This window comes from Pan troglodytes, chromosome 12 (genome assembly GCF_028858775.2).
Source record: "Pan troglodytes isolate AG18354 chromosome 12, NHGRI_mPanTro3-v2.0_pri, whole genome shotgun sequence".
Lineage (NCBI taxonomy): Eukaryota > Metazoa > Chordata > Mammalia > Primates > Hominidae > Pan > Pan troglodytes.
The window spans coordinates 117,140,435-117,167,291 of record NC_072410.2 but is presented as its reverse complement, the minus strand read 5'-3'; the positions used below and the strand labels follow the sequence as shown (position 1 = coordinate 117,167,291).

General features: G+C 44.2%; 1 long non-coding RNA gene across 4 annotated transcripts; it reads left to right on the top strand.

Annotated features, from left to right (window-relative positions):
• Positions 1 to 3,441: 3,441 nt before the first annotated feature.
• LOC107972122 (uncharacterized) lies at positions 3,442 to 25,620 on the top strand. 4 transcript variants are annotated; one of them, XR_008546154.1, is made up of 4 exons: positions 3,442 to 3,539; positions 23,353 to 23,418; positions 23,994 to 24,487; positions 25,486 to 25,620. It is a non-coding gene; the product is annotated as an uncharacterized LOC107972122 (long non-coding RNA). The 4 variants fall into 4 exon arrangements; XR_001714923.2 differs by lacking the exon at positions 3,442 to 3,539 and adding an exon at positions 21,732 to 21,846; XR_001714924.3 differs by having other exon boundaries at positions 3,465 to 3,539; positions 23,994 to 25,620.
• Positions 25,621 to 26,857: the final 1,237 nt, after the last annotated feature.

Below are 26,857 nucleotides of genomic sequence, written 5' to 3'. Positions count from 1 at the left end.
CAGGTTGGAAGAACAGGGGAGGCAGGGATGTAGAAGCTGTGAGGACCAGGGTGGAGGAGCTAGGGGAGTAGGGGTGGAGGAACAGGAAGGCAAGGGTGGAGGAGCAGGTGAGAAAGGGGTGGAGGAATAGGGGATGCCAGGGTGGAGGAGTTGAGGAGAATGGGATGGAGGAGCAGGGGAGACCAGGGTGGAGGAGCTGACAAGGGGTGGAGTTGGGGAGGCTGGGGTGGAGGAGCAGGTGAGGAAAGGGTGGAGGAATAGGAGATGCCAGGGTGGAGGAGTTGAGGAGAATGGGGTGGAGGAGCAGGGGAAGCAGGGGTAGAGGAGCTGGGGTGGCCGAGGTGGAGGAGCAGGGGAGGCCAGGGTGGAGGAGCCGAGAAGGGGTGGAGTTGGGGAGGCTGGGGTGGAGGAGCTGGGGTGGCTGGGGTGGAGAAGCTGGGGGGGCCAGGGTGGAGGAACTGAGAAGGGGTGGAGGAGCAGGGGAGGCCAGGGTGGAAGAGCCGAGAAGGGGTGGAGTTGGGGAGGCTGGGGTGGCTGGGGTGGAGAAGCTGGGGAGGCTGGGGTGAAGGAGTTGGGGGGACTTGGATGGAGGAGCAAGGGAGGCAGGGGTGGAGGACCTGAGAAGGGGTGGAGTTTGGGAGGCTGGGGAGGAGGAGCTGGGAGGCCAGGGTGAAGGAGTTGAACAGGCCAGGGTGGAGGAGTTGAAGAGACCATGGTGGAGGAGCTGGGGAGGCCGGGGTGGAGGAGTTGTGGAGACTTGGGTGGAGGAGCAGGGGAGGAAGGGGTGGAGGAACAGGGAGGCAGGGGTGGAGCTGGGGGCACCGGGGTGGAGGAGCTCGGGAGGTCAGGGTGGAAGAGTTGAGACCTAGCTGGAGGAGCTGGGGTGAAGGAGCTGGGAGGCTGGGGTGGAGGAGCTGGGAGACCAGGGTGGAGGAGTTGAGGAAGCCGGGGTGGAGGAATTGGGGAGGCTGGAGTGGAGGAGCAGGGGAGAAAGGGGTGGAAGAAAAGGGGAAGAAGGGGTGGAGGAGGAGGGGAGGCAGGGGTGGAGCTGGGGGGACCGGGGTGGAGGAGTTGAGGAGGCTGGGGTAGAGGAACAGGTAGTCTGGGGTGGAGGAGCTGGGAGGCCAGGGTGGAGGAGTTGAGGAGACTGGGGTGGAGGAGCAGGGAGGCTGGGGTTGAGGAGCAGGGGAGGCCAGGGTGGAAGAGCTGAGAAGGGGTGGAGTTGGGGAGGCTGGGGTGGAGAAGCTGGGGAGGCTGGGGTGAAGGAGTTGGGGGGACTTGGATGGAGGAGCAAGGGAGGCAGGGGTGGAGGACCTGAGAAGGGGTGGAGTTTGGGAGGCTGGGGAGGAGGAGCTGGGAGGCCAGGGTGAAAGAGTTGAACAGGCCAGGGTGGAGGAGTTGAAGAGACCATGGTGGAGGAGCTGGGGAGGCGGGGGTGGAGGAGTTGTGGAGACTTGGGTGGAGGAGCAGGGGAGGAAGGGGTGGAGGAACAAGGAGGCAGGGGTGGAGCTGGGGGCACCGGGGTGGAGGAGCTGGGGAGGTCAGGGTGGAAGAGTTGAGACCTAGCTGGAGGAGCTGGGGTGAAGGAGCTGGGAGGCTGGGGTGGAGGAGCTGGGAGACCAGGGTGGAGGAGTTGAGGAAGCCGGGGTGGAGGAATTGGGGAGGCTGGAGTGGAGGAGCAGGGGAGAAAGGGGTGGAGGAAAAGGGGAAGAAGGGGTGGAGGAGGAGGGGAGGCAGGGGTGGAGGAGCTGGGAGGCCAGGGTGGAGGAGTTGAGGAGACTGGGGTGGAGGAGCAGGGAGGCTGGGGTTGAGGAGCAGGGTCAGTCTTTCCTGGGGGTGGCGGCTGGGGCAGCCACACCGGGTAGGACACACTGGGTAGAGGTGGTGGCGGAAGGATGAATTCAACGTGAGTAAAACATGGAATGTGGTTGCGTTTGGAGTAAGGGAAGAACTGGTGTCTGTGAGTCTGATGGCGAGCTGGGCAGGTGTGACCTGGAAGGGCGGGCAGGTGTGCCAGGGCGCCCCGGAGGGAGCCAGGGGCCACTCGCTGGACACTGAACGTGCTGGTTGTGCCTGGGACGATCCTGGGCAGCGCCCCTCCCTGCCTGCGCGGGTCCCGTGGACGGGGCCCTCCTCTCTCCGTGCGTCCTGTCGCTGTCAGGGCATCGGTGGTCGCGGGAGGTCTTGGGTGTTCATGGGGGTCACGCGGCAAAGGCCTCTGGTGCCCGGAGGAGCCTGGGCTCTGAGGCCTGAAGGACTTGGTTTCCGGAATTCCTTCCGCTACTTTCCACCGCGGGACTCTGGAGCTTTGCTAACCTGCCCCGTGCTTGGGTCTCCTCTAGGTCAAGGAGAGGGTGTGGACTGGAGGAAATCTAAGTCCGTGGAGACGTAGCCCTCTGGCTCTAACCTGTGAGGACGGGGTTCCCCCGCCTCGTGGACTCTGCTCTGCAGAGCCTGGGACCCTGGCAGGTGCTTCGGATGAAGGAGCCGGGAGGAGCCGACTGGCTTTCCTTCCCGCCTGGATCCGCGAAAGCGTGTGGTCGGGACTCCGAGCGCGGAACCCTCAAGGGGCAGAAGAGGCCCCGTGGGGAACGCGCACCGTGTCAGGGCTGGCACCAGCTCCGTTCTGGAAAAGAAATTGCGACGAAAAGAGACGGCAGCCGTGACCTCTGCTCTGTATTTCCTTCCTCTTCGGAGAGGAAGATGGAATTTAGTAGTTTACTGAGGGGCGGGAGATCCTGGCTAGCGCAGTGTAGCCATCGTTTTCGGCTCTGACACACTCGAGGGCTGTCATTCACATGTGTAATAGATACGAATTCGGAAAGATCCAGTGGAAAGAATACTGCAACAACTTCTCGCAATTACTTCAATAATTCGCAATTGCTCTGTTAACATCGTATCAGGAATGGTGGGTCACTTTGGACTCTTGTGTAGATAAGATAGACTAAGGGTTAAAGGACGTTCAGCCTCCCACCCACCAAGAAACACACAGGAGAAAGAGTGAGAGGAAGGGCTGGAAGTGATTTTAAATACACTGTGATTGCTAAAGCAAGGCAATCATCTCCAAACTGTGGTCTGCTTCAATTACTAGTTAGAAATGATTTGTGAAAGACCTCATAGAAGACTGCCCACACCACGATGCATTGAGAAATTGTTTTCTAGTACAGTGGTCTTTGAAAGCAATTGCTACCGTCCTCAGAAACTGTGCAGGATCATGTATAGGGATGAAGAAAAACACAAATTGGAGTGCTTTATTTGTACTTCTTTTCCAGCTTACAAAAAATAAAGATATTATCCTTCATTAACATTTAATGACTAGATTAACAGTTGTACATGTGTATGATTTTTAAAATAATACATATATTAGGGATACCTGCTTAAAAGACTTAACAGATAGAATTGCCTGATGAGACTAGATTCCAAGCCTCTGTTCTGGAATACAGAGCAGATTCTATGCTATACTGGAAGGGCAGTGGATGAAGAATCCGAAGAATGGCTTTCAATTCTGGTGAGCCGCCAGGTCAGCTGTGCAGTATTAGGTAACTTGATTTACCTTTCTGGTCCTTTGTTTTCTCACGCATAAATTGGTGGCTGAACTAGATCATATTGGAGGTTTCTTTCAGGTCCAATAAATAATGCAATAGCCACTACTTATTTGCACTCAGAGTGCCGGCTTGGAGGCACCAGTATAAATTCAGCTTCCACATCTGGGAGGGAGAGCGAATGAAGAGATAGGGCAAGACAGTGAGACTGGGGCCTGTGGAAACAGGGGAAGGCAAATTTCAACTAAGGATATTCACATTCAAAACATTTAAAACACCCGGTGGTTCAAACTGAATGTCAATTGGCCCCCTTATCTTGTTGCTTTGGGGATGGTCAGTGGTTTTGAAGTCACTGGTTACTCTGCTCCTGGACAGAGCTATTGTGAACTTTACAATAGGGAGAAGAGAAGCAATTGTCTTCCAGGACAGCAAATTTTCAAACTCAAGTTTGAGGTAATTTAAAAAAAAAAAAAGCTTCTTTTTATATCGTTATTTCAGTTAACAAACTTCTTTAACTGAGAGAGCATACCAATATTATAGCATTAATAAGATACTATAATGTTTCATAAAACAGAAATCTCATTTCTAAATGTACCAAACAAACATCAAAATCACACAATCAAAAGTACAGATTTCTGAGTCTACTTCCCAGAATACAGATTCCATATGTTTGAAAAAAAGCCTGGAGTCTATATCTTTAACCAATGCATTCAACTAACTCAAAGGCTGTTCAGCCACAGACCAGTGGCTGCCAATCATAGCTCTTAAGTCAGTGAAGGAATGACACACACACAATCCTTTTGTCAAAAATCAGTTTCTTTGAGCCAAAAAATAAGTTTTCTATTAATAAGCACAATCTGCCTCACCCCCTCTATAGCTTTGGTCATGCCTCATTCTACAAAATTTTGTTGTGCGTGAAGCTTTGGGTGTTGTTGAGCACACGCAGATGAAAGACAGTTCCCGTCTCCAGGGGCTTGTAGTAGCCAGATGTGTGAGAGCCGAGTTTGAGAGGCCATCTGCAATGCTCACCTGCACACTGAGAGCTGGCACTGGGGTGAACAAGCCTCCAGCCCAGGAAGGCAGCCCCGGCTGGGGAGGCAGGAATAATGCCTGAGTCTTGAAGGTGCGTGGAAGGAAAAGGACAGAGGTGGGCTTTCCAGGCAGCAACTGGCAAGAAGTTGGAGACCTTGAATATGGCCCTGGAACTGTACATTGTTTGCTCTTCCTGGGCCGCAGAGTGGGGGAATAGCAAGGCACCATGCAGATAGCCAGGACATATGTGCTGGTTGCATCCTTGGTCTTGTTCTGACACAGGACACTTGTGTGTAGAGCTGGATCCCTGCTTTTTAAGTCTCTTCTTTTAACTGGCCTCTGTGATCAGACCTGAGACCCATGTTTTACAGATGTGGTCTGAGAGTTGGGGTAAACCAAGTCATATGAAATGCACACCTGGATTTTTCCATTGCTGGCTCACTGACTAACAGTGCTGTACTGGGGGAAAAGCTGAGAAAATAAAGAAAAATGGGAAACCCCAGAGGCCTGTGAATAATCTGAGCAAACCTGAAGGTTGAATAAACCTCTGATACAGAAATGGACCTCTCAGTCCATTTTCTCATCTGCAAAGTGGGGCAATCACACTGCATACGCCAGACACTGACACTGTAAGGCACAGCCACAAACACAACCGCAGTTTCTTAATAATGGCCAACTAGTCATGTCACTCAAGCTTTGTGTGTTTGGAATTTTCCCCACCTGTGAAATAGGGATCATCATCCTTGTCTCACAGGGCTGTTCTGTCGCATAATTAATTAACATTTGTAAAGCTTTTTGAGACCTCCTGACTTACATTAACTCTATTAAAACTGGCGAAGCATGATACGAAGCACTACAACTAAGGACTAAAGGAAAGGGGAGAAATGGAGCCATTCATTTTGGGACAGACAACATGTTTCATGCTTTAACATGCAAAGTGAAGCAGAAACTGAAGATGGTTCTGCAAGAGATGACAAAGAAGACAATGAAAAGGACGCTTGCCACATAGTTGTAGGGAGCAGATTAAAAACAAACAAACAAACTAGCCCCTCTATAATTATATCAATTCTGGAAGATTATTTCTTCCAGATTGTTGATGGAAGACTTCTCAGAATTGGAATGTCAATACAGGCACGTCAAAGAGATAGGAAGAACAGGAGGAGGTGATATTGCACATCAAAATGATTTACCATGCTAATGAGATACAATTTGTCAGTGACAGTGGTGTTTATACACTTCAGACAAAAAGAAGAATGAAAAACACACGTGCACTTCCCACACGAGACTGTCACCCATTGACTTGGAGTACACACAAACATACACCCAACAAGAACAGAAGGTGGCTTCAGAAGAACCAAAGCCCACAACATGCATGTTGAAGTCCAAGGTCAATAGGAAATTATGTAAAATGGAAAAACATGCAAGGAATTGGCCAGGCACAGAGAACAGAGTTAACTCCGTCACACAGGAACCCAGATGAGTGACGTCATCAAGACCCTTTCCGTATGGCTCCATTGCCGGGGTGGTTCCACGTGGACACTCAGATGGCAGACGTTGCTCAGCTGGCACAGACAGTAGCTGGGGAGGGTAAGAAACAGGACAACACAAAGAAATACAGGAGGCCACAGAAGTAACTTCCTGCTGATAGGAGCCACCATTTCCCCAATCAAATTCCACTGACACAATTACTCTTTAGGGCAGCTCCGTTAGAAGGTTTATTCATCAGGGTTCTCCAAAAAAATAGAATCCATGGGATGTGCATGCATACAGAAAGAGATTTCATTTAAGGAATTGGTTCACTTGGTTGTGGAGGCTTGGTAAGCAAGTCCAAAATTGGATGGGGGAGAAGTCCAGGGTGGGGACAGGGGAAAGAGGGGCAGTTTGAGTCTGAACACCATTTGCTGTGGGACCAGAAGGAGCTGAGCTTGCAGATGAAGTCCAAAGACAGGCTGCCAGAAGGATCTTCTCTTCCTTAGGGGAGCCAGTCTAATCTGCTTTATTCAAAGTCCACCTATTTAAATGTGGGTTTCATCTCAAACACTATTACAGACACATTTAGAATAATGTTTCACCAGCCAAGGTGATGCATAAAATAAACCATCACCTGAGGTGAGAGACCTGTTATTAAAAGAAGGATACCGGCCAGGCACATTTTGGGAGGCTGAGACAGGAGAATTGCTTGAGCCCAGGAGCTCAGGACCAGCCTAGGCAACATAATGAGACCTCTTCTTTACAAATAATTTAAAAATTAGCCAGACTTGGTGGCCCATGCCTGTAATCCCAGCTACCCAGGAGGCTGAAGCAGAAGGATCATTTGAGGCCAGGAGGTTGAGGCTGCAGTGAGCCCTGATCACGCCACTGCACTCCAGCCTGGGTGACAGAGTGAGACCCAAGACCCTACCATAAAAAGAGAGAGAGAAAGAAAGAAAAAGAAAGAGACTTTGCTGAATCTCCTTCTTCAAAACAAACTAACAAAGAAACCAGCCCTCAGTAAAGTCTAATAAAAAAAGAAAGATATAAATGTGAAAAGGATCTATCCCTAGAACATTTGGAATTCTGCCTGAAAGAGGAGGTGATGTGATATAAATATTTCCAAATCTTTTTGGATCTGTTGTAGCCACTTGGGAAGCAGTATGTATGATACTCCCTAACCTGGCATTCAAGCTTCTGCTACCTGGTACCAAATCATTTCCCCAAAGTCAACTTGTTTTTACTGTCATTTTGGGAAAGCACTCATTCTGTGACATCTGTCTGTATTTATTGCCCCTTGCAATATAATCCCCTGCTTCTTTTTTGCCCCTTTTTCTTTATGCATCTCTTCAGGGCCTGGGCAGGTAGGATGCTGTTGTAGAAAGAAGCATGACAGGGAAACAATCATGATGACACTTACTGGGTGTCAGGCATCACTCTTTGTGGGTTCACATTAAATAGCTTGTTTAGTGTTTACTGCAATCCAGCAAAGAAGGAGTTGTTATTCTTCCAATTTTGCAGAGAAGGACTCAATAATTTGCTGGAGGTCCCAAAGTGTATAAGTCCATTCTCTCACTGCTGTAAAGAAATACCTGAGACTGGGTAATTTATAAAGAAGAGAGGTTTAATTGACTCATGGTTCTGCAGCTTGTACAGGAAGCATGACAGCATCAGCTTCTGGGGCGGCCTCAGAGAGCTTTTACTCATGGCAGAAGGCCAAGTGGGAACAGGTGTCTTCACACAGCCAAAGCAAGAGGACGAGAGAGAGAGAGAGAGAGGAGGGGGCACATGTTTTTAAAATGACAGATCTCACGAGCACTCAGTTACTTCACAAGAACAGTATCAGTAGTGAAATTTGCCCCCATGAGCCAATCACCTCCCACCTGGCCTCACCTCCAACACTGAGGATTATAATTCAACCTGAGATTTGGGTGGTGACACAGATTAGACAATATCCCACAGCTAGTCAATGGCACAGCTAGGGATTGGACCTAGGCAGTCTGGCTTCTGCAGACTTACTTAGAGTCCAACTTTCTCCCTAACATGAACTAATGCTATTCGGTGACTTTGGACAGAATTAATTCTGCAATTCTATAGTTTGGAGAGTTGGACTGTAGAAGATTCTAAATCCCATATTTTTCTGAAGCTATCTGTGGTGGATATTGTGACCACAAGCTGAACATCTACTCCCCTCCACTAAGTAATTCCAACCACTAACCTCTCCACCTTCTTTCTACACACCTTGCGAGGCTGTGGTATTTGGCCTTTGCCAGAATTATTAGTATAACACCATCCACTGTCTACAGCATTGGTCCGAACTAGGCAGGCAACCTGATTCGGGCCAAGGAGGGAAGCTTGCTCACCCCTTCTGGATGGTAAAGTGGGAATTTTTGAAGCCTGGAGTGGCTGCATCCATTTGGCTATCAGAGGGAAGCCAGATTGAAGTGAATCTAATGCCCTAAGTGGCAAACAAGAAAAACCAGATGAGTGTTGACATCATTAGGCCTCCAGGGCAAAGGAAACTGAAGCCACCTACTTCTAAACTTCTTGGGTGAGCCTGTATGTCCCAGCTCTTGGCTCAGCCAGTTTGAGTTGGGCTTGCTATTGAGAGAATTCCAATGAATCCTAATCACTCAACCTGTGGTGATCTCTACTTTTTCTTAGAGCCTTATTAACTATTTAACCCATCATTAATTTGGTATAATTATATATTGCCATTTACCATGGATGGTGGTATTTACCACTAGGTGTTTCATATCAGAATCATGCCTTATTCTGTCATGTAAATTGCAAACTAAGATTCTTTATTTCTTCCAAGAATCTATAATAGTAGTTACTTATTAATTGTTGTAAGAATGAGTTTTGGAGACCACCGAATATAATCAAACCATCTTTTCCTAAATAAATCTAGGGTAGCAAGTAAGATCAATGGGGTAGCATTGGTTTTAATATGTGCGATTTTAAAATTCAGGTAATTCTATCCAACCTTAAGGACCGGATGGGGATAGAAATGTCACCGGTTGTTAAAACAGAATCTTACAATTAGACAATAGTCTCAAGCTTGGGCCTGAGTTATTTGGGCCAGTTATACCAATAACAATAAAAGCTACAATATCCTAAATGTCTTCAATGTACCAAACATATACATATACAAATACAGTGTACCAAACATATACATATATATGTATATATTATCTCTGTAGCTATTTTCCTATCTTCACAAAACTGGTATTACTTACTTTTATGAGCAAGCCGCATAGCCTGACTAGCCCATGGCAGTACAGATAATTACATGGCAGAACCAATACCCAAACCTACAACCTCTCAGTTCTACAACATGTGTTTCATCTACTAGACCACACCAGCACTGCACATGCCCTAATTGATAATCTACCTGTTGTGATGATATTACTTCCTTCTTTAAAACTTTCTATGGCTGTGATTTGGGAGGGCATTTGTATTTTCAAGTTCTTAAACAAGTATTTGTGGCATGAATGGATGAGCTGAGAAGTACCATATTTTGCCTTTCGTTTACATGAAGGTAAATCCCCCCAGAAAGAGATTATGAGGTTTGTTTTTCTTCGGAGAGAAGCTGCTATTGCAAGATTTACCTAACAACTGCTAAAAGATGCATGCCTTCCAGAATGTGTGTATGATGCTGACAGCTGTCTACTTCAGCACTTCATTTTCCAGGAAGGAACAACCAAGAACTTTTAGAGAAAATATTGGGAAATCCAGATTGGACCCTCATTTCTATTTTCAAACACTAAATATCTAGAATGACAGCTCCACTATTTCTAACTGGTCTACCCTTGAAAACCCCAAACAGAAAAAAAGTTTGGCAGTTTTTTAAATAGTAGTTTAAGTTTTATATATATTATATCATATATATATATATAAATATATATTTTATATATATATATTTTTTCTCCTGAGAGGTAAGGTTTCAAATAATCTAAGAAAGCAAAACAATTATAGCCCTATTGCAGTGATGGATTGTGGTTCTATTAGCTCTGGGGTTTTGTTGGTGGTCATGGTGGTGATTTTTCTTTTCGTTTGTAAAGGCTTCTAATATTATATGTAATGGATTTTAGTAGTTAATTTTTTAAAGAAAATATGCAAAAAAAATGTGTTGTATTTCCTAAATAGAGAACTATTAATATATTAACGTAGCTATAAATTTACTGTACCATAGATAGAAAAGTAATATTGAATACATTATGTAGGTAAATAACAAAGTAAGACAATATGATGGCTTACAATAGAAAAATAAAAATACTAATGGTTATGCACATAATTCTATTTGAACTTCTCTAATTATTCCACACAGAAGTCATAGGAAACAGCAGACACAGCATTGAGTAATGGCTGGATACTGAATGCGACTCTTGCTACTTTTGATATATTTGGCTTTCCCATTAGTGAGATTCAACAAATGCTAATAAAATATTTATTAGCTATTACTTTTCCTGACCTATTAGTGGAGTTCACTAATGGACTCAGGCTTCCTAATTGGAGAGCTGTATATCTCTCTAGCATCTAAGCCAGTGCCGCTCGTGCATGGGGTGTCTGCAATATTTTCTGAACTACAAGTTCATATGAGTTTCCAGGTCACATTTGGTACTGAACTGAATGCTGTCATGAAGCCCACTCACCTCGTCACTCCAGTGGCAAGAAGTAGAAATCAATTCTGGTTAACAAATGGAAAACAAAAGTTATTCGAGACGTGTGGATCACTTGAGGTCAGCAGTTCGAGACCAGCCTGGCCAACATGGTGAAACCCCGTCTCTAGTAAAAATGTTAAAAAATTAGCCAGATGTGGTGGCAGGTGCCTGTAATCCCAGCTACTTGGGAGTTTGAGGCAGCAGAATCACTGGAACCTGGGTGGCAGAGGTTACACTGAACTGAGATCACACCATTGCACTCCAGCCTGGGTGACAATGAGACTCTGTCTCAACAAAACAAAACAAACAAGCAAACAAACAGAAAAGCCAGAAAACAAAGTTATTGAACAATAGAAACTTTAGGAAGTCTGCAGATCCTGGTATGGAAACAAGGAGGAGTCCAGATACAGCCACCACCGCTCCAGAAAATCCTGCCACAAAAGCAGTTCTATGGGCCACCCTGGCTGCTGTGACAGTCCCCAGTGCCACAGCTGGAACCCTCTGTGTCAGGACTAGATACAGACCCTTACCTAGTCCTTGCAGCGGTCACTACCTTGGAAATGTGGTGTCACTGCACCCTCCACCACCATGGAATTCCTCCACAGGTCTGATCCACATTCAGAATAAGTGCAGCGGATTGGCTGGGAACCTGGTCTTTTTTTCAGCTTCTAATAGTGATAGGCGGGCTTTTCCCTCCTCCTTCAACACTACCCCCACCCAATACTTACAAGGTAGGGAATTTCCTAAAGCTAGGAAGAGGATTTTAATGCAAGAGGATTATAATGCTGGGAGAAATAAAAAACAAATAGACAAATGTTGTATGTATATGTTTGTACCTGTGTGTATGTGCACATATATGAACTCAGACATTCACGTGATCACACATATATAATTTATGCTATCAAAAATATATGTTATTTATATGTAATTTATGCTATCATATATTTTATATATTATACATACCATATGTATATTATATATGTAATATATATCTCATATATGTATATTATATATGTAATATATATCTCATATATGTATATATATATTTCCCAGGCTTCTGAATCAGTTTTATTTTGTATTTGTAAAAAAACACAGAAGCTCTGCTTTCCGGATGGTCCAGTAAAGTTTAACACCAGAAATCTCTTATGAAACTCTTGTATTATTTGAGGTACCTTTGAAGGAAGAAAATACAACTAAAGAAAATTTATGTTGTTATTTTTTATATACATACATTATAGAGTATTTCAGAATACAGGAAATAATAACACAGAAAATAAAAAGGTCACGCAATTACATCCTCAGCATCAACCATGGTTAAAGATTGATATAGTTCTTGTTCCTTCTCTAAACACATGCAAACATGCACACCTATATAAGCAGTATTTTAAAAAATTTGCAGCATGCTAAATATGCTTTGGCATCCCTTCTTTAGTCACTCACTATTATACAGGAGGCTTTTGATATTACTATTTTTTCTTCAAAAATAATCTCAAAAGATTAATGTAATATGTTTACACTATCATGTAATTAATCTTTCCCCTGTTACTAGGCATGTAACATAGTTTTTGCAGATGGGTGTTTTTTAATGGAATTCAACCAGAATGTCTTTGTGTTGTTAAGCATAGAATATCTGCACCTACCAGCCCTAGAAAGTACCTGTATTCCCGGCCAATGAGAGCAGGGCTTGCTTTAGCTACCTTTTTTTTTTTTTGAGAGAGAGTCTCCCTTTGTCACCCATGCTGGAGTGCAATGGCACAATCTTGGCTCACTGAAACCTCTGTCTCCCTGGTTTAAATAATTCTCCTGCCTCAGCCTCCCAAATAGCTGGGATTACAGGTGCCTGCCACCATGTCCAGCTAATCTTTGTATTTTCAGTAAAGACAGGGTTTCATCGTGTTGGCCAAGCTGGTCTCAAACTCCTGACCTCAGGTGATCCACTCATCTTGGCCTCCCAAAGTGCTGGGACTACAGGCGTGAGCCACCACACCCAGCCTACTTTTGCTAGATCTTATACTGTTGTGCTTGAGCCACAGGCATTTAGGTCAACGTAAATTGATTAAATTATTTTTTAGCCTGTTAACACAATCAGGAGGAATACAGAAATAAAACAAATGAATACAGTTTATAGTTAATTTGAGGAAGACAAGTGTTCATTCTGTGGCTCCAAAAGTAATGTACACATTACGTTGTTGTTATTATTATTATTATTATTATTATTATTATTATTTGAGATGGAGTCTTGCTCTTTCACCCAGGCTGGAGTGCAGCAGCACAATCTCAGCTCACTGCAACCTCCGTCTCCCAGGTTCAAGTGGTTCTCCTGCCTCAGCCTCCCAAGAAGTTGGGACTACAGGCACATGTCACTACACTAGGCTAATTTCTGTATTTTCAGTAGAGACAGGGTTTCGCCATGTTGGCCATGCTGGTCTTGAACTCCTGACCTCAGGTGATCCACCTGCCTCGGGTGCTGAGATTACAGGCATACACATTGCATTTATAAGAACGCTGGAGGAGAGCACAGGCATGACCGGAGCACACCACGGGAGGGCAAGACTCCACCCAGGGGTCTGGGACGTGATCCTTGAGGCTGGACCCCAAGTTTGTACAAACTTGTTTTAAACCCTAGTTCTGCCCGATAGCCCCCTGATAAGTCCCTACATGACTCTGAGTCTTTGTGAAACACTTTAGAAAGCAGGCGCTGAGGAAGACCACAGTCTCTGGGTCTGCGATTCCCATGCGCAGAGCCGCTGGGGCAGGAGGGCCACCAGCGCTCCTTCCTGGGAGCCAGTTCGGGCCACTGCCGCCAAGGCCTTCAAGCTGCTTTGTCAGGGCACGTCAGTGTGTGAGGAGTCACAAACCGTGAATTTGACCCTTGCAGACACAAGAAATAATTGGCTGGACACCTTTTAGTGGAAAACATGTGTTTTCAATGTTTCCAGGGAACGAAATGCTTACAAGCAGCAAACAAGCTGGAAGGTGGGTTTATATTGACAAGTTCTCCCACCAACATGGCGCTTCTCGGGAAGTTCCTCCTGAGACCTCAACTGTGGAAGAACAACCTAGACCCTGGAAGAGGATGCTGCTTTCCCGCCTTCCTCACTTGCACAAGCCTCTGGCTAGTTGAAACCGACAAAGCAGTCTGTCCCTCATAACCTCATTAACATGATCTGTAGGAGAGCTCCTCCGTGTCTCCTGAATGATATATTTACTCTGATCTTAGAAGAGACCTACCCATCCTCCCTGTGTCCTTCAGGCAGAGCATTTTTACTGTGCGCCTCTTTGTGACGAGATCATCACAAGATTCTGGGGAAACAACAGTGAGCACAATGGACAAAGCCCTTCTTTTGGAACTAGCTTAAGAGACACTCAATGAACAAGGAAATGTGTATCTATTGGTGTAAAAACTGTACGTTTGGATGGGGTATAGAGAAGGTTTGTGTGGGAAGGATAAACTCACATAGAATGGGCAGAGAAGGTCCCTATGCCCAGATGTCATGTGGGCAGAGCAGGAATGAAGGATGGGTCCAAGCCATGGAAATAGTTGCCAGAACCAGGAAGAAGAACAGCAGGTGCAAAGGTCCTGGGGTGGGGGTGCACATGGCACAGATGAGCAGCAGCAAGGGAGGTGCTGCCGCATGACGTAGCAAGACAGGAGATGGGATGTGGCTGCTGGGGAAGAAAAAGGACAGTGAAGAAGGAGGTTGAGCAAGGAGCTAGAAAAACTAACGCGGACATGAGGACGAAGCAAAGATAGTCATTTTAGGACATTTGGTCTAAGCCAGAACTGTCTCTCACACCTCAAGGCCATCTGCAGGGATTTCACTATATACAGTATGATAGTTGATGCTTATATGATCACCCCAAGTTGTTAACATGAGTTTATGTTTATATTCAGCATTCCATTTATTTTCATTCCAAACACCTTTATTGAGCCCTTGGTACATGGGAGACCTTATGTCAGACAGTGGGAATGGAAAGATGAGAAATTTAGCGTCATCAACCTTCCAGAGTTCATAATCTAGCTAGAGAGAAATATGCATAGCTATGTACCCTGATTATGAAAACAAGAAAATGCTTCGTGTATTTAAAAAGCTCTCTATCTAAAATGATTTCACTTACATTTAAATAACTTAATACTAAAAGGGGAATCTCGAGTTGCTGAAAATTCACTGATATGGAAATCTTCAAACCCAACTATGCCAGGAAAAAAAAAAAAACAGACTTGTGTATACATACCCACAGTTCTGTGCATAAACCACTAAACGTGACATTAAAATCACATCTGAATAATAGCTCCAAACTGATCAAATTCATATGTTGAAATCTTAACCCAAAGTAACTTGGAACATGACCTTATCTGGAAATAGGGTCATTACAGATGTGACTATTTAACACGACGTCATAAAGGAGTAGGATGGGCCCTAATGCAATATGGCTGGTGTCCTTATATAATAAAAGGAGACATTTACACATAGAGGCACAACCCAGGAAGAGCACCATGTGAAGATGAAGGCAGAGATGGGCTTCAAGTATCTATCTACAAGCCAAGGAGCCCCAAAGGCTGCAAGCCAGGAGCAAAGCCTGGAACAGAGTCTCTGTTACAGTTTCAGAAAGAATCAATCCTGCCAACACCTTGATCTCAAATTCCCAGCCTCCAGATCTTCAAAACAATACATTTCTGTTGGTTAAGCCACTCCTTTTGGGGTACTTGTTACAGCAGCCGTAGAGAACTCATACAGCATGTTTACCAGCTCTCGGTTCATTTGCAGACATAAAGGCACCCTCCCAATTAAGTACCTCCAACTGCACACCTCCTTTTTCTCCAAAATCCGACAGAAATGACAGTATGTACTTAGGGTATCCATCCATAAGGGTGGAACACTGAGAGACAAAGCACTAGGGGGCTGGAGATTTTGTCACATTTTTAGACAACCAAAAAGGAACTACTGAGAGCCTAAGCCGCTTAGGGAGAGCTCACCCCAGAACCCCAGGAAAGAAGGCTGCTGTACAAGTGCTGCCTCATCAAGCACAGCACGGATATTTTCCTGAGAACAGCTTCTCAGCTTGGAAAAGTTTTAAAAGTCTGCTATGCAGTGATGAGTCATGTGCAAATGATATCAAACAGTTGGGCTTGTCATATCCAGGAACTGGTTTAAGACATAGAGACTGAATGACAACTCAAACCAGTGTCAGAAATATACCCTTTCTGCCACTCCCAGTGCATTTTCCCCCAAGACAATGTCTATCCGCAGTGACAGCTGGAGTGTCTGAGGGAGCGATTTGTATATCCGGCGGAGATGGAGGAGTGCAGTGCAGGGAGATGGAGGTGGCTGGGTGAGGGATCGTGTGGCTGCCTTCACCTCGGCAGCCTGGCACAGGGAGTATGTGAAAAAACTTGACAACATCCACAGGAGAAGCAGGAGCTGCACCATAAATAAATTATTTCACAAAGTGAAGAAGTGGTCACGGGAGCAGCATGGCTTATGATACAATATTTACCTTCTTACCTGTGTCAACATGCCAGAGTTGCTTCCTCCCTTGTGAAAACCACGACAGCCCCCCTCAAAAAAAATAGCATGCTATTCTAAAGTAAATGTATTTTAAACTTTTTTTTCTAAAATATTAAGTGAAACAAAAAGCTGTCAGTTTCTTTTGGATGTTAGTTTTCTAATCTGCAGCACAGAGTTTGCAGGAAGAAAGTCCACGAAGCTGGGGCTTTCTAAATGTCTGCCACATGGGAAAGTTACCTGAACCAGTCAGGACACACTAGGTTGTTCTTGATGATGGAGAAGTAAACTCCAGGAAACAAACACCACCCCTGAATTCCCAATGGCCGAAAACCACAAAGGTGGATTTATCGCTCGTGTCTCCCGTCTGTCATCAGTCAGGGACACGATTCCACACATCTCTCTAAGGCCCAGCCTACTCTTTGAAGAGGCAGAGGGAAAGAGTTGTAGAAAGTCTGGAATCAGCAACAAGGATACTGGCTTAGAAATTATGTCATGTCTTCTCACAGCCATGGGCTCAAACCTGTTACATGGCCCCCCAACAGCCACAGTCGTCCAGGAAGTATGACTCTACGGGCAGAAAGTGAAAAGCTGCACATATTTACAGAAAAGCATTCAGGATTAATACATTGTTTAGGTAATGTCTATTCTATGCAGTGAAAAATTGCAATTAACAAATGCATTATGGCTTGGCGCAGTGGCTCACGCCTGTAATCCCAGCACTTTGGGAGGCTGAGGTTGGTGGACCACCTGAGGTCGGGAGTTCGAGACCAGCCTGACCAACATGGAGAAACCCCCTTCTCTACTAAAAATACAGAATTAACCAGCTGTGGTGGCGCATGCCTGTAGTCCCAGCTACTTGGGAGGCTGAGGCAGGAGAATCGCTTGAACCTGGAAAGCAGAGGTTGCAGTGAGCCGAGATCACGCCATTGCACTCCAGCCTTGGCAAAGAGTGAAACCCCGTCTGAAGAAAAACAAAACAAACAAAAAAACACAAATGCATTATGTAATACTAATAAGCAGGTAAGATTCTATAGGCAAGTTGGTTTTATGCAAACATCATAATTTTCTTTGTTTTCCATCTCTGAACACAATTTCTCTATTAAGCTCTTGTTTTGCATTTTGGTAGCACTTAATATTGGAAATTAGGGTCGGTTTAGTCAAATAGATATTTATTTTGCTCAGGGTTTTCTATAAATTGCAGTGACGAATTGGATTTAGTGGTAAGGGATACAAATTCCCCAGGAATAGACGTAAGACCGGGAGGGTGTTTTCTGAAGTGTTCATTGCACTGTGGACTGGAGGCACCTATCCACCATGCTGCTGACAGTTGCTGGAGTGTGGGAGTCCTCATCTCATCCCGATCATGCCTTGTTCTCAGCGCCATTGAAAGGGAAAACAGTTTACTCCATTTTTGATAAGCTGAGGATGCTTTCAGAATGCTGGAGATGAGATCAACCCCGCCACCAAGCATCACTTCTCCTTCACAGTGCTCACAGCTGGCTGGTGGTCATGAGAGAACGTTGGCCCCTTGCTAGCTTCAGCCTGGTTGATGGGGCTAGGCTGTGGGGCAGAGGGGTGGGACTTGGGGGGATGGGGATGGGGATCGGGAGTGAGTGGCTTGGTCTCCTGGAGGTGGTTGCACACTCACTCTGCAAGTATTTCTGCAAATCTAGACATTATTAGCCTAGAAAAGCCAAAAATTGACTGCTTATGTTTCTATGTTTACATTTCTTTAATAACAACTCTACTCTGAAGACAGTAAAAGTCAATTTATAATTTGAATGGAAAGGTTGGCAAGGTCAAAAGGCATTATACCACTGCATGGATTAATCCTTGAAAATATTATCCAGACAAACATGTAGACACATCCCAGGAAATGTGTAATCTCAGTAGAAGATTTTCCTATGTGACAACTGCAAAATCTTGGGATTCCTATAGGCCTAAGATCCAATCTCTAGTCAGCCATTTACTAGCTACTAAAGATTGGGCAAAATATTTCACCTGAGACTTATTTTCCTTGAAAATATTTGGTGTAGGCTAGCACTGGCACAGAATAGATATTCACTGAAGAGCAGTGATCCATCTCTGTGGTATGATAGGAAATTTGGTGGTATCCAATCTGTACTTTACAAAGGAAATGTAACAGAAATTAATCATTAAAAACCATTGGCTGACAAGTTCTTCTGTATTGGTGTAAATATATAAACAGGACAATTTAAAAATCACTGACATGATGTGACATCTGGGGTTTGCTTCAAAATGATCCAGGTGCTGAGCTATTACTGAGGCTAGAATAGCTGGGAATTATTGATTATTGAAGCTGGATGATGGAAACATGGCTTCACTGGCTCTATTTTTGTGTATGTTTGAAAATTTCTATGATAAATGTTTCAAATCCCTGGTCCACATGCCATATTTGAAGCCAAATAGGCAAGGTGTTTTATATTTATGAGTATGTTGAATAGAATGACTTTCATAAAATATCACCTCTTTAATTCCACTCTCCCCACATGGTCTCTTCTCACAGAATTTACCTAGCATTTGGATAACTTAACAAAAAATATAGTTATATTAAAGGTGACTTTGTTAGATAAAATTCAGGGCAACTTTCACTTTAAAATACATATTTTTTAAGTCTAATGAATACTACACTTATGTATATTGTTATTTTTATTACATGTCTGTTTATTAGAGAGACGACATATAACTATGTACGAGATGTATTAGACATATATATTTACAATAATATATCTGGCATATTTTATTAGAACTTACCTTGAATAGCATTAGAGGCTAGTCATATTATAAGATTCTTTATGTACATTATCTCATGTCACCCCACCATGCACTTTTGCCACGATAATGGGAATATTCTGATATTCCAGGTAAGAGAACCAAGGAACAGAAGAGCTAAATGAGTAGCTTGAGGACACTCAGTTAGTAAATGACGTTGTGCCCAGGTCTCTTCAGCCCAAGCTCTCTCCATTCCGATGTGGCCAACACAGCTGTTCATGAGCCACTTAGAAGACATCCTTAAGTATAAATCTATGAATGAGATCATCCAATTAGGTCGACACTGAGAATAACGTCTTAGAATCAGATTTAGGAGTTGTGATGGGGAAGTGTGCTGTCTGGCTGGTCTGAGTGCTGATTTTTAAGCTGCCAGGCCTGGGTGCATCAAGAGTTGCGCTGCCCGGGGGTTAATCAGAGCTCCCGGCTGTTCTGCATGGAGTGTACGGGTATCCGGGCACGAGGGGTGGCCCACGCTTAAGGGCTCTTGGTATTCAGTGCTCCACAGAGGGTTTCCTGCAAGCCACCTAAGCATAAGGGGATTCCTTCAGAGGCAGCTCGACCCTAAATCAAGAGAACAGCAGGCAGGCTTGCTGCTGACCATCTATGGGCAACCTGGCTACCCTCTGGCAGTCTTAACCCTTGGACTTAGGTCCTCTGCAACTGCATTCATCACTTGTGTTTATGTGTTTGTACAACTGCTTACATCGATTACAGGGTTCATGTCCCTTCTGTTTAAACTACTTTTTTGGAGGCTGTGGCCCTGTCTCATTAATCTCAGTGTCCCTAGCACCTCACATTAGGCCTATCAGATGATTGGCGCTCAGCAAATGTTTGCTGCATGAAGTTGGTGCATGGCACCTTCTGTGTTAAGCTTCTCCAGTCCGCCCAACTACACTGTGTGCAGCCGTGGAGATTCCAGCCCAAAATGTTAATAACAAACTGCATCAACTATTTTATAAAGTGGTGTAGTGTATCCGGTAAGTCAGAGGAGGGATGGATTGTGTGTGTGTGTGTGTGTGCAGATGTGTATGTGCAAGTGTGTGTGCCTGTGTGTGAAACGCATTACCTTGCAGTTTGGAAGGCCTGGGTCCTGCTCTGTGGTCCCTAGCTAATCATTTAAGCTATTCTGGGCCTCAACCTCCTTATGTGTAGTTATTTGTGGTGGAGTGATTAAGAGCTAAGGCTCTAGGCCTAGAAAGAGAAGTCCAGGTTTGAATCCTGCTGACACTACCTGGCCCTTGGGCAAGTTACTAAGCCTCCCTCTGCCTCAGTTTCCTCATTTGTGAAAAGTGAATAACAGTCTGTCTCCCAGCAGGTTCTTGTGAGGATTAAAGAAGATAAAAAATACAAAATGCTGAGCCTGATGTCTGACACAGAGTAAGGATTTCCCATTGTTGGGCTTCTCACTACTCTAATCTCAGGACATGCTGTGGCACCTGAACAAGATAATATAGGTGTGCATGATGGGTGTTTTTGAGACAGGGTCTCACTCTGTTGCCCAGGCTGGAGTGTAGTGGTGCCAACACAGCTCACTGCAGCTGACCCTCCTGGCTCAAGCAGTCCTCCCACCTCAGCCTCCCTCATAGCTGGAACTACAGGCACGCACCACCACGCCTGGCTAACTTTTAATCTTTTTGTAGAGATGGGGTTTTACTACATTGCCCAGGCTGGTCTCAAACTCCTGGGCTCAAGTGATCCTCCTGACTCAGCCTCCCAAAATGCTGGAATTGCAGGCGTGAGCCGCTGCGCTCTGCTAGGTGTGAACAATTTTTAAAAGGAGTACTACTAAAGGAAAAGGTATTAATATATATGTAAAGAATCTTATTCCTGGCCTCCATTTTTGCATGATCCTACAGCGCTAGAGAGAGTACAAATATTTTCCATACTAAAAGAGTAAAGTGGTCAATGTAAGTTGTCCATCTAGTAATGAGTAATAGAGTATTCCAGTGATTTAAGGAAAAAAACAAATCCTTGGTTATATTTTTACCTTCACCCCCTTTTAAACAATGTCTTTTATGTGGTATGGACTTAAGTCTCTTTCCCCCAGGAGTCCTCAATCCTTTCGTTTTTCCTCCATCAGCATTCAGAGAATTCCCACTTGAGTCGCAGGAAACAATCACGTCAGTTAGGGAATGTAGAAATGTAAAACAACAATTTAGGAGGCGAAAGGGAGTATCAAGTTAGACAAACTGCAAGGGAAACTGGGGGCAGCAGAGCGACCTGCCAGCGTCCGGGTTGGGAGGGTGTCGGGGGGACCCGGACACCCCGCCCTCCTCCCTGCAGAGCTGTGCGGGCCCTGTGGCATCCATGGAGACCCTGGCTCCGGTTTCACAGGAAGGGAAGGTGTGTGTCACAGCCCCTAATGGATCAGCTACCAATCATTAGCCAAGTCCTTCTCTTACTTTTCTCCTCGGAGAGAACCAAGCTTAGACAATAGCATGGCTTTCGAGGTGGGAAGGACCTCATGAAGGAGACGGAAAAGAGTGACTGCAGATCTTACATGCAGGATCTGGCGGAGCTCAGCTTAAAGCCGTTGCCACCCAGCCATGGGCATTTTCTCCACATTTTGCAGGCATCCTACAACTGAAAACTGGGTCGCAGGCATTTGAATTGGCCCAGAGGACCCCTGCACCGCCTAAGCCCTCCTGGCTTTGTCATGGTTTTCAGAATTAGAGGGGAAGCATGCATAAGAAAGCAGAGGGCGTGGGCTGGAGCTGGGGCTGCCTCCTTCCCAAACACTGACCGCTCCTGTGGGAGACTTGAAAATTCTGAGCGCTCATGGACATATTAGCATACTACAAATATCTAAAGGGGCTTTGAAATATCACTGAGAAGGTCTGTACATTGATTTTCTATATCTTTCATTGCAAATTAGAAGCAAAGGGAAAAAACTTTGGCCACTCCGAAGACCAACTCCAATACCGTTTCTGAGGCCTTGGAAAATAAGTTTAACCCGTCCGGCCCCTCACTCGTTATTTTCACTGTTATAATGGGAATAATGGCAGCATGTTTTGTGATTCATATAGAAAAATATATGCTAATTGTTCTAAATCTTTAAATATATTCACAAATAACATATTCCTTATAGCTAAAGGTCTAATATAATTTGCATTACTCTGTTCTCCTTGTAGAAGTGTTGCTTATTAATTGCAGTACATTAAGAAAACATCAACAAGCATACAGAAAAAATGAAAATCACATGTAATTCTTCAATCCAGAGTTAAGCATCGTAAATACATTGTTTATCCCCCTTATAGTATTTAAGTGAATTTGATGTTAGATAGTACTTGTTATTTTTCATATTTTATTTTATTTTTAATTTGACATTTATTTTAAGTTCAGGGGTTCGTGTGCAGGTTTGTTATATAGGTAAACTTGTGTCATGGGGGCTTGTACAGATTATTTTATTATCCAGGTATTAAGCCTAGTACCCTTTCATTATTTTTCCTGATCCTCTCCTTCCTCGCAACCTCTGTCCTTTTTATCATTTTAAATTCATGGCATTTACAGTTGCCTTAGAACTTTCCATGTGCCAGGCAGTGTTCTAAGTACTTTTCATAGAGTAAGTCATGTCATACTCACTACAACCCTATGAGGTAAGCACTGCTGTTACCATGGCATGAATAAACTGAGGCACAGAAACTTTAAGTAGCTCATCCAAGATTACTAAGCCAGTGGGTAAAGAGGAGAGATTCAAAAGCAGGCATTCTGGAACCAGAATATGTGCTAGGAATCATTAGGCTAGTAACCATTTGGCTTCATTTCTTGGAAGAGGAGGTGGTAAGTTTCTCTTGTATAAATGTTTTTATTAAAGGGAAATTGCAAATTTGATAATGAGTGTCTATCAACATTTAGATGTTCTCATTGGGCAGGCACTGTACTGAATATTTCACATACACACAATATGGTGCATAAAATACGTGGTTCGGTAAGTATTGATTGAGCTGCATTCAAGTTAAATTAAACCTCTCACCCAGGAAAGACCCACAACACACTGAAAGGTCTTCCTCGTGTACAACCAATTCTCCTTTCTGCAGGCCCAATGTATGCTTTTTGTGCTCTATTTTGTCTTGCCTGATAGTTTTATCTTCCATTAACTCTCTCTCCTCTGAATTCTTAGCATATACCACAGACACTGCTTCACTCACAATTTAAAATTTACTTTTTATTTTATTTAAGTGTATGCACATAGTTTAAAAGGGAAGTAAATCTAAACTTTCATAGCAGCATCCCTCAGGGCCCCATTTGTCACTGTAATATTCTGCACAGTCTGTGAAAACGGCATCCCCTCCAGAATCATGAATCGAACCTGGTCATGTCCCTTCATCTCTTTTCATCTAGAATGATTCTTCTCAGGCCACTGATTTGTGGAAGAGAGCAGGTCAGCAGTCCTGTAGAATGTTCCAGGTCAGTGTTGCTTACCTTGTTCCTTTGTCCCCCGTATATCCTACAGACTGTAACACCTATAAACTGAAATTGACTTAACTAAAAGCTTGACTAGACTCAAGTTCACCATCTTAGGAAAAAATAAACTATACATTGTAATTTTATTCTTTTGCAAATGACTTCTTTTTAAGTCTCTTTACATTAATAATTGTATAAAATATCCCTTATAAAATTGCATGTGGCCTCAAAATACCATCATATTTATCCTTTTTATAATCTATGCTGCGTAGCAGATGTGAATATTGTCCTCAGCATTATTTATTAAATCAATGAATGGATGATGGATGGACAAAGAATAGTGAGATGATTGATTTTTTTTAGGGAAAATAGTGTAATTGGTGCATCTAAGCACTCTTTCCTCCCAATATTAGATTATAACCAGCAGTATAATTTGCTTTCAGCTCATTTGAAATGGCATTTAAGAGAATCAGTGATTTGGAAGGTGTCTGCAGAATCTGTTAGCCTATCCCTGGGCCATGTTATAGATTAATACTTATCAACTATTGAAAACTTACCATGTCTTTGGATATTTACAGATAAGCTTTCACATGCCCTTTGGAGAGTCACATCCTATTCTGAGAACCCCCATTGTCTGAGCCAGCCCATGGGGAACACAGGCTTCAGATTCTAAGCCCGGTGGTCTGGGAAGTCCTGGGAAGAGAAGAACTGAGCCACGGTCCCAGGAAGAGAAAAACAGATAGTGGCCAGGCTCCATTTGTGCCCGCCCTGCTCTCCTCATCTCCCATGGATCCATGTTCCTGATCCTCACAGCTCTAGTCGTGTTCTCCACTTTCTGCAGATGGGATTTAAACCCAGGTCTTCTGGGTCCAGCGTTCCTGCTCTTAATCATCCAGGCCTAAGGACACGGGTTGAAAGTCATTCACTGCTGCCTCTGGAGGTTGAGTTGTTTTAAAGTGCTGCGATCTACTAAGTCTTCAGAAATTAGTTGATCCAACCGTAATCTTCTGAGCACATGAGCTTTCTTTTCTTGAAGACTCATTACACTTTCCTTCAGCTTGTTCTTGGCAGGGTGAGTGACTGCCCGTCCTGGAGGCCTCCTCAGAAGCCTCATACCTGGCTCTCCGATGGAGCCCACGGTTCTTCTGTACTTCCTCTCTATGGTTGCTGGGCCTGGAGTGTGGGCTGGACAGGGCAAGGCCTGGATTGTGCTCCTTAAACAAGAAGATAAGCTCATGGTTACCACAGGGATGTTCTGTTTGTGCCCCTGCTAGGGGTTTGCTTGGCTTTGGAAGCCTTTCATGTGCCCCGAATGCTATAAACCCTTGCAATAAATGTGAAGTGTATATAGTTTCTGCTACTTATGGGAGGCATTGAGGGAGTTAAGCACAGTGGCTTTTGTGTCTGCAGATTTGAGCTGAAATTCCTGTTCTGCAGCATAGGGCTTAACAGGTTCACTCCCCTTCCCCATCCTCTCATCCCCCAGGGCTTTACTCTCTCTTCCTTCCACCTGGATAGATGCCCTTCTCATCTTCACACAGCAGAACACTGCTTGTTCTGAGAGCTTGCCCTGCTGATTCTTCTTCCATGAGTCAGAAAGCCCACTTCGCTTATAGGATGAGAACATGGATTTAAAATCAGACAAATCTGGGTTCATACCGTCCTTTTGCTAGCTAGACAATGATTGGAGTTTGTCAGTTTCCTTGAGAAAAAAAGGGATAATGATATTCCTACCTTTTAAAGTTACTGCAGACATTAGGAAAATATAAACATAAAATTATTAGTAGAGATTTGATGAGTAGCCAGTGCTCAGTAATAACTAGGCAATTCTTGATTGTGTCTGAATGAGTTTGTGAGTGTATATGAGAGTGTGTGTATGTGAGTGTCATGCGTGCTCACACATGTGTCTGGTAAAGGGCAGATATTCATATAGCTGCTCAGGTTGGTGGAAATAATTTCTTTTTACTTTTATTCTATCGTTCCTCCCAGGACTGAGTTTCTGGCCTGTCTCACTTTTGACGTCTAATATTGCGTTGGTTAAGAGTGCCTTTTCTCTCCCCCACTCTACAGATATTCAGAAGTAACTGTGAAGTAATTGTGGATGGGATCCATGTCTACTTGGTATGTTTGTGTCCTGAGCATCTGTTGCCAGTGTAATTTCATGACAATCATTAATATGTATTGAATAAAACAATGGATATGTGAGTGGCTGCAGTATCCCCAAGTCATTTTGAACTGTGATTTTTACATGCCAGGGCCATCATCAGAAAATATTTATGTGTTACTTACCTAAGTCAGCACAATGCAGGCCAGTGAATGCTCAAAGAAACTGGAAATTCAGGTCCTGCCCTCTAGCTCACCTCTTAAGGGGTTGGCCCGCCCAAACTCTGTTATCACTGGAAAGATTAATCAGTCAGGATGCAGCTCCCTTATGAAGGTTGATGGAAGAGCAGAGCCTTGTGAACCCAACACCATCTAACAAACAGAATCTGCTGTTGATTTCACTATGCTCCACTGATGATCTTTCCTAAGAACCATCCTCTAGTCAGTTACAGATGCAATGGGTGGTAACAGCTCCCAGCTGCGTGGGGCCAGATCACACCCCAATGGCTAAGGAGAAGGTTTCAAAGCTTTCTTTCACCTCTGCCCAGTGGCTTGTCCATCAGTACCAGGACTTTAAATTCATCAGTCGTAATGAAATCACATTTTTTAAAATAACACAGAATGAGTTGCTTAGAAAATTAAACTGAATTAGTGCCAGGTTTTTGTATTTTGTCCTTGTTTACTGAGCATAGCATTAAATATACAAGCTGATCTCTCAAGCTAATCTTCTTCTTTATCCACAGAAACAGAAAGTAGATTAGCAGTTGCCAGGGACAGAGATAGGGAAGGACTGCTAATGGGTTCAGGGCTTCTTTTGGGGTATTAACATATTCTAAAGCATTCTAAAACTGTTCCTGTGCCCTATATTTACTGAAATATACTGAGAACCACTGACTTGTATGCTTTAAAAGGGTGAATGTTATGGTCTGAATTATATCGCAATATCATTTTTACTTAAGAATAACAATCATGGAACCATGTTTCCATTTCCTGGTTCCCTGTTTCCTCCTCCCCTAGGAGGTGTAAGTCTGAGGAAGGATGTACACTGGATGTGAAAGCCACAGCCGTGGTGACCAGGGACTGGGACCAGGAGTAATAATTTTTTACTTTCTTTCTTTCTTTCTTTTTTTTTTTTTTTAGATGGAGTTTCGCTCTTGTTGCCCAGGCTGGAGTGCAATGGCACAATCTTGGCTCACCGCAACCTCCGCCTCCGGGGTTCAAGCTATTCCTCTGCCTCAGCCTCCCAAGTAGCCGGGATCACAGGCATGCACCACCTCGCCTGGCTAATTTTTTTTTTTTTTTAAGTAGAGATGATATTTCTCCATGTTGATCAGGCTGG